This window comes from Calliphora vicina, chromosome 5, assembly GCF_958450345.1.
Source record: "Calliphora vicina chromosome 5, idCalVici1.1, whole genome shotgun sequence".
NCBI lineage: Eukaryota > Metazoa > Arthropoda > Insecta > Diptera > Calliphoridae > Calliphora > Calliphora vicina.
The window spans coordinates 71992285-72007736 of record NC_088784.1 but is presented as its reverse complement, the minus strand read 5'-3'; the positions used below and the strand labels follow the sequence as shown (position 1 = coordinate 72007736).

The window sequence follows — 15452 nt, the reverse complement described above, 5'->3', positions numbered from 1 at the left end:
ATACCCTACACCACTATAGTGGGGAGGGTATAATGCGTTTGTGCAGATGTTTGTAACGTCCAAAAATATTAGTCTAACACCCACCATAAAGTATATCGATCGACTTAGAATCACTTTCTGAGTCGAGTAAACCTTGTGGGCAGAGTACAGGTCGCAATTTTGAAGATATTTCGATGAAATTTGTTACATATTATTTCTTCAGCTCAAGGACCAAGCCTATTGAAACTGGCTGAAATCGGTCCATTATTTAACCTAGCCCCCATACAAATGTCCTCCCGAAATTGGACTTTATCGGTCATAAATGTTTAATTTATATATATGTATCTCCACAAATTCCGCTCCAAATAAGTTTTATATACACAAAATTCATATCACCAAATTTTGTTACGATCGGTACATAATTAGTCATAGCTCCCATATATGCCCGCTTCCGAAAATCGCTTTAACGTGCATAAATCGCTTAAAAATGTTGCTATACACACAAAATTCAACATAGTTAACTTTAATATAGACATAAATCACACGACCTAATTTCATGGTGATCGATCCATTAGTCATAGCCCCCATATAAGGCCCACTTCCGAAAATCACTCAAAAATATAAATTATTGAAATTTTAAAAGAAAAATGTTTTTGCTCTTTTACTTAGTGTAGGGTATTATATGGTCGGGCTTGACCGATCATACTTTCTTACTTGTTATAAATAGTTTCGTTTTCTTTTTAATTTTTTTTTCGTAATTTTTCAAATTCAGCAATAGTTATTTTAAATTTTGTATTTTACAAAGTATTTTAAAGACAATTTTATGTAGACAAAAACGAGATATTAGTTGTTAAAATCGGTTTATACTTGCAAAAGATGTTAAACTTTTTCGAAAAAAGTTCCATAAAATTTATCTTGTAAATTAAAAATTGTACAAACATTTTTTGCTTTTTTTATTCATATGGGCTGGTGAAGAAAATACTAAAAAAGGTGTTAATGAAAAGTTGAATAACTTTTACAATTTTCATTCGATTTGAATAATTAAAACAATTTGTTAAGAACTAAATTTCCTTAAAAAAAAAAATACACTGGTATAAATTTCTATAAGCTTCCATATCAAAATAAGCAATGAAAAGCGACAAAACTCAAAAAAATTGATAAATTTTGTTTTCTTTTAGATATTCTTAACAAAAACAATACTTATAACAAACAAATGTATCAAAAAAAGAACGTCATTTGAAAGCGTAATCAGTTTTCTTTCCAACCCCGTTTAAAAACTTATAGTCGGACAGAGACTGAATGAGGTACAGATCGATAAGTTGACGAACATCACTGAAAACGGTTTTTTCAGAATAACTTCTGAAATTTTTAGACACAGTTTGTAATGTACTGAGGAAGACCTATAATCCACGCTAGGTCGTTTTCCAAGTTTTTTTTTCCATCGCAGCACCATGTTATTGAACATTATATTGTAAACAACGTTTTTTTTTTTGCTTTAAAAATTTCGAATTGTGTACTAACAAAGCATCATATGCGGGAAGTTTTGCATTAATTCTTAAAATAGTAGATTTTTTCTGTTTTTTGGGCGAAAAGGTGACTTAACTCTTTATTTATTAAAAAAAAACTTTCTATAAGAACAAACACTACTCCCTCTTTCCTCCTTCTCACAACTTTATTTCCTAACATCAACACAATGCATTGCATATATAGGGGTATCCCCTGTGTGTTGGTTATACAAAAAAAAAAAATATAACAATTTTATGTTTTTCTATAAGGTATCTTTGCGGAGAACATTTTGATATAAAAACCATGTCCTATTTTTCGACTATGCCGACCCTACGTCCTTCGGAATTTTAAATATTTTTTATCAAAATTTCAACTTCCAAAAAAATCCAAAAGCTGGGATCAGAAAACAGAAAGCAGCTTTCGAAACCTTGATGTGTTCCCTATTTATGTTCGAAGTATTTTCCCAGCCCACAGTGGTATAGAAAAAAAAGAGAGAAATAAATCTGTAACTTCTAAAGCCTAAGACCGATTTGAAAAAAAATTCTTTTAAAAGTTTTTACTTGAAGAAAGTATCTTCGATTCTCTTTTAAACTTGCTCGTCAGTTTACACACAGCAAGTCTGTGTTCAATTTTGTATATCAAAACCTAATAGATACCATAGTGAAAATGAAAAAAACAAAAAAGAATTGAAGAGACTTGCCAGTACAAGCAAGTGTGTACCCCTCTTCTTTGTTCTTGCCTCTTTCTTATTTAAACTCAGACTTGCGGCAAGAAAAATAAAAGCAGACTAACTTGTAAATAAGAAAGATGTATGTATGTATATTAATGTAACAATCGAAATTATGCTTTAAGGTGTTATATCTCATTAATGCTCGTAATTTCAACAAACAGATATCTATCAGTGCTTAGTTACTTATGGAGTAAAAATATTTGGTAATTTTAACCTGTAGATATTGATTTGAAATTAATGTCAAGTTACCTTTTAGGTAAATTTATCTACTGGGTATTTTACACCATATATATCTATTTGTTGAAGTAACGGGCATAAGCCTTTCGGAAAGGTTCTGGATGTTTAGGCCTGATGATCTGGCCTATTTAAAGTTCTCCACCTCTATAAAAAACACCCTTTATATACTCATATAATGAGATTTATAAAACAAAATCTTTTATTATTTAAATAAATTGAAATGTATTTATTTTTATGATCGCATTATATTCGCATTTATATTTAAAATACATGCGAATAAAGACAAAAAAAGGCAATAACTGAAATGATTTTTTTTTATGATAATTGAAAATTTTATTATTTCAAATGAAGTAAAATAAAATACATAAACATGTATGTTGTTGCACATTTGAATTAATAGCAAAAAAAAGGCCAGGAAAAATTGCAAATATAAAAAGGTCAATTTGGTTTTTTTTAAACCAAAATAAATAGATTTTAATTACAAATGAATGTTACACATTTATAAATTAAAAAAAAGTTATGTAGCACTTATGTACTACAATTCCAAAAAAAAATTACATTTGAAGCATGGAGGCGTATAAGTGTAATTTTACAGCAGATGATAAAGACATCGTAAAACGTGAAAATTACATATTTGGGGTATTCACACGGTCTACTTTTGGTCATATTGTCATAATGTCCTAATATGTTATGATAGTTTAATCAAATTTTTGTTGTGTTTCAAACTAAAAAGTTCTAAGCTAATAAGACTATTTCAACTATGTTTATTGGTTTGTCATAAAATAATACTTTTTTTTGCTTAAAACACAACAACAATTATTATAATATATTAGGACTTTATGACAATATGACTAATATCAGACCGTGTGAATACCCCAATTGTATCTACTAGAAGTCTGCACAAATGCCTTTGAACGCAGATTAGTTAAGTTTCCCATCAGTTCTAGGAGACTGTCCCGAACAAGTGATTTAACCTATCATATAGGGTGACAACTAGCTACGTGACTAGTTACTTTAATACGTGCATGTTCCAGCTGGTCAAAGTAATCAACGTATTGAATTCGCATACTGGTTACAATGTAAACTTATGAAAAATATAAAATGAAGTCTAGTATTTATAATAACAGCACAAAAATCCAAATTTAGCCCTTAATGGCACTAAGGGTTAAAATGACACTCAACTTTTAAAATCACGAAAAATACAGACAAGGTTCTAATTTTAATGTTTTTTATAATTAAGTATACTGAATCATTCAAGTTATTTTTTAAATTAAATAAATCAAATGTACACTAAAGGGTTAAAATCAATTTTATTCTTAAAAAATTGAAAATGTTTTTTAACCCTTGGGGTCATTTTAAAACCAAGGTTTAATTTCCATATTTGTACTCTTCTTATAAATATTAGACTTTATGTTATATTTTACTTAAGTTTCATCATAATTGGCCCAAAAATATTAAACATTTCGCCATATTTCCATTAGAAACTCCAAATATTGAAAAATTTTACATTTGACCTTCACGATTTAATGTATAACGTTTTCAAATTTTATTAAAACTTTCAGAGTATACTTAAAATTATATGGACTATAATATTCTGAATAGCTTCTACTTAAAATTCATAACAGTAAGGAAGTAGGCCAAAATATGGCCAATAATTTGTTTTTCTCGAAAATTGCAAAATTTAAATCGCAGGTACGGAAAAATTATGGGATATATATTCATAATTTTTTCTTATTTTTATTCCTTATTATATTCTCAATAAATCCCAAATGAGATGATCAAAAAGTTCTGAAATTTGTTTAACAAAATTTTTAAAACTTTGAAAATGAAATTTTGAAATTGCCGTTAAAAAAAAATTATTTTTTTGGTTAAAAGTATCCAACGAAGCCAAAAACGCATATCAAGTAAATATGGATATATTTTATATTTATATTAATATTTCTCAAAATATGTTAATTTTGTTCCCATATTTCTTGTTCTAGTGGCCTGAAACTCGTTAATGACCTGGCAAATTTTTAATAACTTTAACATTTTTTAACCAATTTCTGTTTTTTATGTCTCATTAGAACGACAATTACGTACGCATTTATATTCTTTTAAACCAAATTGCAAAAGTATTTTTTTAATGGCAAAATTGCATTTTTTGTTCCCCTTGTAAATACATTTCAAAATTTCAGATGGCTTGCGGCACGTCTTAAACCCAACCGATTTACCTAAACAATTTTCAGGATGATTTTTTTTACAAATGTTCACAAAACTGGGAGGTGAGACTGACAAAATCCAAGTTTTGTTTATTAGGGGCCGCCCTAAGTTATATAGCATCAGTTATCTTACTAGCTACCTCACTGCACAGTGGATTATATAAGGTATATGCATCTCATAATTGATTTTTGCACATGATTGAAATTAACCATAAAACAAGTTGTAACGTAAAGTTAAGATGTCAAGGCCTGATGACATGATAACCAACAATAAAATTATGGCTATCATGTCAACAGAAGTATTCGAACATGGCGACAGAACACACTACTTTCGACTTTAAAGATTTGGGGAGTTAAAATTATACTATATTCAAGGGCGTATTTTTAATATTTATAATTATTTTTTTAGGATTGTTTTACCTTGTTGGAAAGGGTATCTTGTCAAGATTCTATCTCTGTAATGAGTTTTGTATATATTGTCAGCAGATTTGAAATTTATTCATTTGCAATATATAATGTTTTTTGGCTTACCTACGCAAATTTGACTAGGATTTTAACTATTGGCGCCGTTTGCCGCCGATCTAGTTTTAACATAGAATTAAAGTTTAACTTATTATCTAAAACATATATCAAAATTAACTGCCTTTAGGTGCCTATAAACAAATGGCATGCAAAAATGTTCAGCAACTCATAAATTTAAAAAAAAAAATTATCAACTTTATTTGATTTTAATTGCTTTTCATTGCTTATTTTGCTATGATAGCTTATAAACATCTTTAATTATATATAAAGTAAATTTAGTTCTTAACAAAATAGTGTTTTCATTTTTTTTAACCGTATGAAAATTGTAAAATTTATTCAACTTTTCATTAACACCTTTATAGTATTTTCTCCCTCAGCGCATATGAATAAAAAAACCAAAAACTAAGTATAAAAATAAAATTTTGTAGCATTTTTAATTTACAAAATCAATTTTTTCGAACTTTTTTAGAAAAAGTTTAATAACTTTTGCAAAAATAAACCGATTTTAAAAAGCAATGTCTCATTTTTGTCTATATAAAATTATCATTAAAACACTGTGCAAAAAAATAGTTTTTCATAGAAAAAAATTAAAATAACTATTGTTGAATTTGAAAAATTACGAAAAAAATAAAAAAATGTGAAACATTTTATAAAAACATACATAATTTCATAAAATATGCTGACATTTATGAAAGACTAATTCGATGACTCTCCATAATTGTTTGCCATTTTGAAATCGGTCTAAAAATATGTGAGTTAGAGGTACTATAGTACAATTACTTTTATAAAAAAAAACTCCAAAAAAATCAAAATTGTATTTTTAACCGTTCATAACTGTTTTTTTAATAATTCGATTTTTATGATTAAAAATGCATATTAAAGCTTAAAGTCCCACATATTTAACAAACAAAAAATCTTACAAAAATTCTCATCCATTCAAAATTTACAGATTTTTGATCCGAAAATGACCAACATTTTTCACTGTGCACTGGTTACTTTATCAGCTACTTAACTAGTTATTTCAACATGTACGGGTGCTAATTTACCACAAATAGGCAGTTAAAATACTGAGTATTTACGGATTACTTGTAAACTAACCTTCCTCCCACAACTCTCCAACAGATTACTTCTGGTGGTTAAAATAACTACTTTCTAAAGTGCAGTACAAAATAAACGTTTAAAGTGACTACACTCTAGATTGCTTAGAAACACTTGAATGACACTTAATTTGAAACTAGATTACCTGGGATGTATAAAGTAATCAATAGAATTGAACCAATTCAAAGAGCACATACCAAGTGATTAGACATTAGTGAAAATTACTGTCTATAAGGGATAAACTGCTGGCATTTGTAAAACTTAAAATTCAATAGACAAATACTGTGGAAATACATTAAATTCATTAAATCCTATAAAAACTTGTTGAATTCAATAAATTAATAAGCCCAAATAATAAATATTTGCTAAAAATTACTTTTAGCTTAAAAGTAAATCAATAAAATATTTTTTTTAATACAGAAAAAAAACATTTAAAAACATCAACATTTTCAACACTCTCTCATACAAAGTTTTAATAGTCCAACTAATAAATAAAATAAATTCACGATGATGCTGTTTATGAGGTTAATGATGATCATTTTATAGCAACATAAACAAACTGCTACAAAATTAATAACAATGAAAATAAAAATAATAAAAAATAAAGATACTTAATGTCAAAATCAATACTTAAAAACACAAAAACAAAGAAACATCAAATGAGAAAGCAAAAAAAGAAACCAACATTCTCTTTAAATAAAAAAAAATATTTAAAACATTTTTAATGATACCCCACATATAGCATGATGTATCATTTTAATTTGCCACATGTGTATCGTCGACTCCATTTGGTTTTATGCTCAAGTATCTATTAAAATGGCCATCCCTTGGGTTTCCATGTGCTCAAGCACAATACTAGGGATGACCTAAAAAATAAGTTGTGGATATTCTAAACTAAAATTAAAATTTTATTCCTACTAAGATATCGTTTCTCAAAATTTTTGTTCTGGCATCAATATTTGGTGATTTTAAAAAGGTACTTTTTTAATGTTTTTTATATTTCTCGCAAAGGAAACATATGAAGTTTTAATATCGTGTAAAAGGTCTTTAAAACGGGGACACCCTAATGCACCCACACACTCCCATTCTCATAAATTGATGGTTCGGTTGTATCCTGTCATCCGTAACAACAACACAAAAAAATAAAAAGGTTTTAGTAATTTATTAAAAACTACAAATTTTGTTTTATTGAAAAGAGTTCATTGAATTTATAGTTGGTTGTTGTGCCCTAAATATTTGTACCTTCATTAGGGAAACATTTAGGCAAAAAGGAACAAGGAATTTGTTTAGAAAATGTTTTTTTTACTCAGTTGAAAGGGGTTTAAAGCCTTTTTCTTTTTCTATACCCTACACCACAATAAATAGTGGAGGAGGATATATTGCGTTTGTCAGCCACCTTAAAGTATACCGATCGACACAGAGTTTGATGTAAAAGAAAATCATAGTTAAAGATTTTCTGCGAATCAACCCATAACTGACCATAACTCCCATATAAGGCCCACTTCCGAAAATCACTTTAAATATCATAAATCTCTTTAAACTATAAAATTCATCATAGATAGGCTTAATATAAAAATAAATCCCGCGACCTAACTTGATGGCGATCGGTCCTTAATTGAACATAGCTTTCATACAAGATCTACATCGGGAAATCACTTTAACAAAATCTCTTAAAACTATGACTTCAAAATATAGGATTTACAAAAGATGGCGTATCTTTTGAACGCGGTTTTTGTTTTTAATAACTTTATATGTCATTTTGATGTGTACATATCTGTCATTTATTCTCACTTTTTTATTGAACATTATAGCGTGAACAAGAAATTTTTTTTTGATTCGAAAATGTCGAATTTTGTGCCAACAAAGTGTAATATGGGGAAGTTTTGCTTCACTTTTTTAATTTAAAAAAAGCCGCTGAATCACACTAATTGCTCACCAATGGCGAATGTGTTCCATCGGTTTCAATGTGCGAGAGACGGTTTGTGCGGTTCAGAAGTGGTGATTTTGACACGGAAGACAAAGATCGCCCAGGACTGCCAAAGAAGTTTGAAAATCAAGAACTAAAGACATTACTCCTTGAAGATTGTTCTCAAACTCAACAAGAGCTTGCAAAATCATTGGGAGCTACTATAGCAGCAATTTCAAACACTTTGCAAGCAGCAGCATTCATCCAAAAGCATGGAAATTGGGTATCATATAAACTGAAGCTGAGAGACCTTGAAACACGATCTGTATGTCTGAAATGCTGCTAGAACACTATAAAAGAAATCATAATGGATAACACGAAGCGTAAGAGATCGTATGTTGAAATACCTCTTAAAAACTATTTAGAAAAATGTGGTTGGAAAGTTTTCCTCTCCCGCCTTATATTCCAGACCTTTCCCCGTCCGAATGTTATTTGCTTCAATCGATCTTTGGATCAGAGTATCCGAAATTGATTCGTTCTTGTCCTCAAAATATGAGCTGTTCTTTTCGGAATCCATATGTTGCCAGAAAGATGGGAAATGGCCAATAATTGGAATAGATTTGTATTGTACAAATGTTTCAAAATAAAATCTAAAAAATCATACACATATCCACAGGCCACCTCTGCCTGTAGCGCAGCGAGGCTTCGAGCATCTGGCTGTTGGAGATCGAGAATATATGGGCACGCGGGGATTTTGAGCCAGTTGCCTTCGATCGTTCTCCAACCATCTGACTATATTACTCCATACACAGATTTTAATAGGGTATTCAAGGTCTTAATCCCCTCCAGGAGTGAGTGGGGTATGGGTAATCTCGTGTACAAATATGACACTAGGATATATACAGACGGTTCGAAAATGAGCTGTGGTGTTGGTTCTGGCGTCTTCTGTGACGAACCCGAGATAGGTATTTCATATCGTCTTCCGAATGAGTGTAGTGTTTTACAGGCGGAAATTTTTGCAATCATGGCAGCTTGCAATACACTACATGAACATAACACCCGCGGCAATATAGGTATTTTTGTCGACAGTCAGGCGGCACTTCTCTCACTGAATGCCTACACAAATTCATCTTCACTAGTTAGGCAATGCAATTCTCTGTCAAGGCTAGGTCGTCTATCTGATATTGCTTTGGTTTCGGTACCTGCGCACAGGGGCCACTGCGGTAATGAACAGGCAGACGAACTAGCCACAATGGGATCTGCCTTAGATATCTCCAATGCGGTCTCAGTAGCAATTCCACTGGGGACTATTAAAGGTATCATCTTCAGACATTTTCTTACAAAGGCTGAGAATAGATGGCGTAATTTAGACACATGTAGGGTAGCCAAGTTGATGTGGCCATCTTTTAACGAAAAACGCACTATGCAACTGATAACCCGGAATAGAAGGGATATACCTAGGTTGATGGCAGTATTAACGGGGCACTGGGCGTTAGGCAAGCACGCAAATCGCCTGGGACTCCCCTTTAACGACCATTGTTGCAGTTGTAAGGATAGGGAAAAAGAGGAAACGACTTTCCACCTTCTCTGCGAATGCCCAGCTCTGAGTGTCAAGAGACATAAATTCATGGGCAACTATACATTGACCAACCTTGGTGAGGTAGCCGGGTCTAAACTCAATGACCTACTACGATATCTCACAGCTACAGGTTGGGTCTAGCTAGCACTTTTTAGTTACATTACGATGTAAACGACAATACATCTGACGAGTGGTGTGGTCTCATCAAAACGGGGTCCCTTCGACTCTACTTGATTGTTCGCACGTAGTGAACTACCACGTAAACCATCCACATAAAATTCAACAGAAATCACAAAACCTAATTTCATGAAAATCTCACGAAAAAAAAAATTTAGAAATTTTAAAATAAAAAACTTATTTATTCATATACTTCGTGTAGGGTATTATATGGTAGGGCTTGACCTAACATACTTTCTCACTTATTATTTGTTGGGCTTGAGTAAATCAGGAACATATTTTTTTTTCTTCTTGTAATCATACAAAATAAGGCACAAAATGTTGTGTTCGGAATTTTAATGATTTTCTTAGTAGTTCATTAAAAACAAACATGTATCAATAATGAAATTTATACATAAAAAATAAGAAGTTGTCGGTGTTCCAAACAAAACTGGAATTAAATAAGTTTAATTCATTCAATTTATATATTTCATTAATATGTTTGCCTAGAGTATGTCCTTGGAGAGATGGATTCACAACAATATTTTTTTTTAATATTTATGAAATCATTTTATGAATTAATGATTTTTTTTTTTAGTTAAATTGTAAAATTACCCAAATGGTTTATACGTCCTTATAAACCTCCGTGCTTCAATTGTAAACATATATGTATAATATAATCAAATTAATTTTTTTTTTCAATTTATTTATTATTACAAAAAGCTATTTTTACAACATTGAAATCTTTATTTTCATAATGCAACAAGATAAATATTTCAAATCGCAATTTAGTTTCAGAAAAATTTCAATATTTTTGCAGCTTTAATACTATTATTCGTTGATTATCTATGTAGTTACCAATTCCTTACAGAGTTATTTAAACATACTTATACTTGATGACAAATAATTATAATGAAATTAAGGCATAACTTCGCTAGATTTAAAATAATACAAGGTTTCTAAAAGTTTAATTCCACGGTTTTGGGGCAACACTTTAACAGTGTATATTCTAAATATAGAGTCTAACCACAAAAGCCGAAAAGTCGATTTCAAATCCACAAACAAAAAACAGATTTACATAAAACTTCAAAGCAAACAATTTATTTTAAAATATTAAATCAAAAATAATATAAAATATTAGTTGACTTGTGGATTTAAAATCGACATTAAGGCTTTTGTGGTTAGGCTTTATATACTGTAATATTTACTTTTGGTGCTTTCATACGAAAACACTTGGCTGTTTTCATACGAAAACGCTAAGCCCCAGTAGGAAATAAATTTGACTCTGATTACTTTTTTGCTATTATCAACAAAACAAAAATTTCTATACTGATATTATACATGTTTTAAACATCATGCTTTCCAGATTGAATGTCATATAACACGCGAACCATTACAGATTTTAAAAATAAAATTAAAAAACTATTTCTACAAATTTACTGACGCTAAATTAAATTAAATAAATGTCATAAAATATCAACCATTTACTTTTAGAAAAAAATTCAATTTTAATTTCAAAATGGATCAAATTTGACCCGAAGACCCTATGAGGGTTAAAAAAAAGTAAATTTTTCAAATTGTTCTATTTACTTTCAAAATAATAAAAAAAATTATAAATAATCCTTCAAAAATCATATAAATTATGGAATATCTCTATATTAAGGGCAAGCTAGAATATGGCAAATACAGCGTTGTTTTTGGATGAGTCCTTTTTGTATTGGGAAAAAATATTAATATTTTTGAAAATAGTCCAGCTCACGAACGGTTATCACTAGAGCCAAATTTGAGAGACATCCTAAAACAAAGCAAGGCTTATTTTTTAAGCGGTTAGCAAATTCTACACCATTTCCAGTTGTATTTCAGAAGTTTCTATTTATTTCAGAAATTTCCATTTGTATTTCAAACGACTTGAAGTCATTAAATACTATAATTAAGACTTGTGCATTGAAAGAAACCCAGGATCAGGAAGAAAAAAGGTCTAAAAGATATTGGTTAGGCAAAAGAAGTCGAACAACTCTTTCGAAGGAAACACTTCTATCAGAAAACCAGCTCGTAAAGTTAAATGTTCTGATTCTTTTGTGCGCAGAGCCAAAGCTAATGCTGGGTTGAAAGTTTCAGATCGCAATACGTTAAAGAACTTATATGCAAAATATCGAGCGAAAAAATTGAGGTAAAATTTTATAATAAAAAAACCTGTTATGTGATGGATGATGAAATAATGTTCTGGCAGACTTTTCACAACTTCCAGGACAAGATTTTTATGTGGCTGATGGACGCGATAATGTACAAAAATAATACCGGAGAAAAAAAAAACAAAATTCCCCAAGAAGTTGCTTGTGTGGCAAAAGAAGCCAATTATTTGTGGCATTAGGCACGATAAACACAGAAATATATTGTTACGTTTTAACCTTTTAAAAACGTTGGTTTATTTCCTTTAAATAAACCGGATACTTTTGATTTTCAAACCGTTTAGTAGTTTGAAAATTGTAACAACTCTTTATTTATTTCAAAATGTACAACAACAGAATTAAACAGTCACTCAATGTTTTTATACACGTTTATAAATTCGCAGAAATACAGACATACTTTATAACCATGGTAGGCGTTCATATTGTTCAGGTTACGATGATTTTCGTCAAACAACCCGAATGTGAACAAAAGAGCGTAATAGAGCGTAAAAATACACACAATTCATTCAGTTTCTTTATGTTGTTGTGGATATTTTATTTTTTACCCAAAAGAGCACACAAATTAAATGCCTCTTTTTGCCTACCAATGCTTTATAATGTACACGAATTCACTTGAAAAATACAGCACACTCAGTTGATGTTTATTCGAAAAGCATCTCTGATAAACTCACTAACGACTGCAACCTCTGCCACTATTTATAACACTGCCATCTGCACTCTAGATTGCTCTTTAACTGTCAAAGTTCATATATTCTAGAGCTTTCTAATACATACGCCATCTGTGGTGTACTTTCTACAATGTTCTTCAACTAAATATTCGAATATACGGTCGCAGCAAACAGCGTTGCCATACTTACGATCAATGGTCAACTGAAAGCTTTTATTCAATGTTAATAATGCCCACAGATATGTTAAAGTTAGTGCACTGCTATTTGAAAGCATTATGCAACTTTAGACCAGCTGTTAAAATCGTTATATTTGAATTCAAGTACAATTTCATAACAATATATTACGGAATGTCTTAAAAATAGCTTTTACCTTTGTTAAAACAACGCAGATTGTAGAGTATCCAAAACCGAAAACCGGTCAACCGGTTTTTTAATTTTTGTAAATTCCACCGGTTGGTTTTTTTTAACTTTTCGGTGACGATTAACCGGTTTTAATGAAATATATTTAATAAAGCTCATTCAAACATATTTATGATAAACGTTGATACCATTTTTAAAAATATTGATTTATTTTATAGAAAATTTTAGCATTTGACAACATTTCGTAAAAGATATAAAATAATTGCATAAAGAATTCAAAAATGCTAAATTTTCATTAAATAAAAATTTAATATAACAATAATCGAAACCGGTTTTTTCAAAAACACACTTTTTCGGTTAAACCGGAAACCGGTTTTTTGGACACTTTCCATATTGGCATTATGCCAATATGGAAAAAGGCCCTTGTACCACTAGAAGCAAATTCATCCAACTTTCCAGAACTTCGGTCTGTGGAAAGGTATTGGGCTCTTGTAAGAAAAGAATTAAAGAACACAGGAATGGTATCACAGGACATGTCTGATTTTAAGCGTATGTGGAGCACATCGTCCAAAAATGTAACGGAAGCAACTATAAACTCTTTAATGGAAGGATTTCCAGAAAAAATTTATTAATTTATAAATACCGAGTAATATGCCAATATTTTAATGTTTAATGAATTTGTACAATAATTGAATAAATTAACGTCATTTTGAGTATTTTTATATACATTTTTTCTGAGTCTCTCTTTATTTTATCACTACAAGAGAAAAATCTGTCGCATACGAAATGTCACGAATTATATTAAATTGTATTTATTATAAAATCATCCAAAGACTGATTTCATTTTAATATGACGGATTGTAAAGGTTTAGTGTAAGAAAGTAAAAGAAAAAAAAACCTCCCACGATTCGCAATCACTTTCGTTTTATGTCACGTACTTATTTTGCTACATATTTTGGACAGCAATGTTTCGAACGTCCTTTTTAATTTTTTTAAAAATAGTACCCTCTGAATGGAACATAAAGACTAAAGTATCTTTCAGTTAGTCTTCTTTTTGCAAAATCTTTTGCACTCTATAGACATACAAATATCACGTACGATGACATGGAAATGCCCATATGTCACACCCATTTTTCGATGGCGGAATTTTGTTCGTCGAAATGATAATCACAATCGGAAAGTTTTAATAAAATCGGAAAACGTTAAACCTTAAATCGTGAAAGTCATAGGTAATTTTTTTCAATATTTGGAATTTTTCATAGAAATATAGCGAAATATTATATGTTTTTGGACCGATTTTGATGAAACTTAAGAAAAATATAACACAAAGTCTAGTATTTACAATAACAGCAAAAAAAACTAAAATTAACCCTTAATAGCACTTGGGGTTAAAATTACCCCAAATGAATTTTTACAAAACTGAAAAAATTGCATTTGTTCACCCTTTAAATGCACCTCAAAACTTTGAGCGACGAGCGGCACGGATTAACGTAGTTTAATCGAGCTCAAAATTTCGGCTATCTCAATATCTGGAAAGGGGAATCGTTTTGTGAGGTCCAGACAAACACGATTCCGACATTTTTTTCCCCCATATGAGATCTGGTACCCTAATGAATACTTAACACAAACAACAAATATTACAATAGATATTCTTTGTGATGTTCTTGTTGTCACAATGTTGCATATGTCCAAGTATGTTCCTTAATACAAGGGTTTCTAATTTCCTGAAATTTTTCCTATTTCCTTTGAAATCCACAAAATACAACAATTTTGGTACAAAACTTAAATAATATCATTTTTGTCAATTTAAATATTAAGGAATTTCTCAGCATATTTTTCCCGCATTTAAACCCTCCCAAATGTTCCTACTATAATATTGAAATATTGATCCTCATAAATATACACAAGCACTAAACATCCATAAATACATGCAAAAAAAAAAAAAAACAACAAATAAAATCAACAACAAAAGGAAAACAGGCTAAAACATGTTGATGGTTTTGTTTTTGTTTATACTTTGGCTGACCTACTTATTGATTTTACTTGTTTATTATTATTGTTGTAGTCGTAGTGTTGTTTATTTTACAACAAACGAACAAAGAGAGAAAAAAGAAGAGCGAAAATTGATTTAAGTGCTGTTGTGTTCTTTTAACTTTAATAAATAAATCAGTTATTAAGGATACAACAATTTTACTTTTGCAATACTTCAGTTGTTGTTTTTCTTTATTTATTTAGTTTAATTTATTTGAAGGTGCTGATGCTTTGTGTTAAGCGTAACAATTTTCTAGCCTTTTACGTTGTTTGGCAGCTTGATAAGGGTC

The 15452-nt window shown here is 30.1% G+C and overlaps 1 protein-coding gene across 2 annotated transcripts in view; it reads left to right on the top strand.

Moving 5' to 3' along the window:
• LOC135962094 (GTP-binding protein RAD) overlaps positions 1-15452 on the top strand; it is a 113349-nt gene that overhangs the window by 57907 nt on the left and 39990 nt on the right. The gene's annotated exons all lie outside the window — the stretch shown is intronic.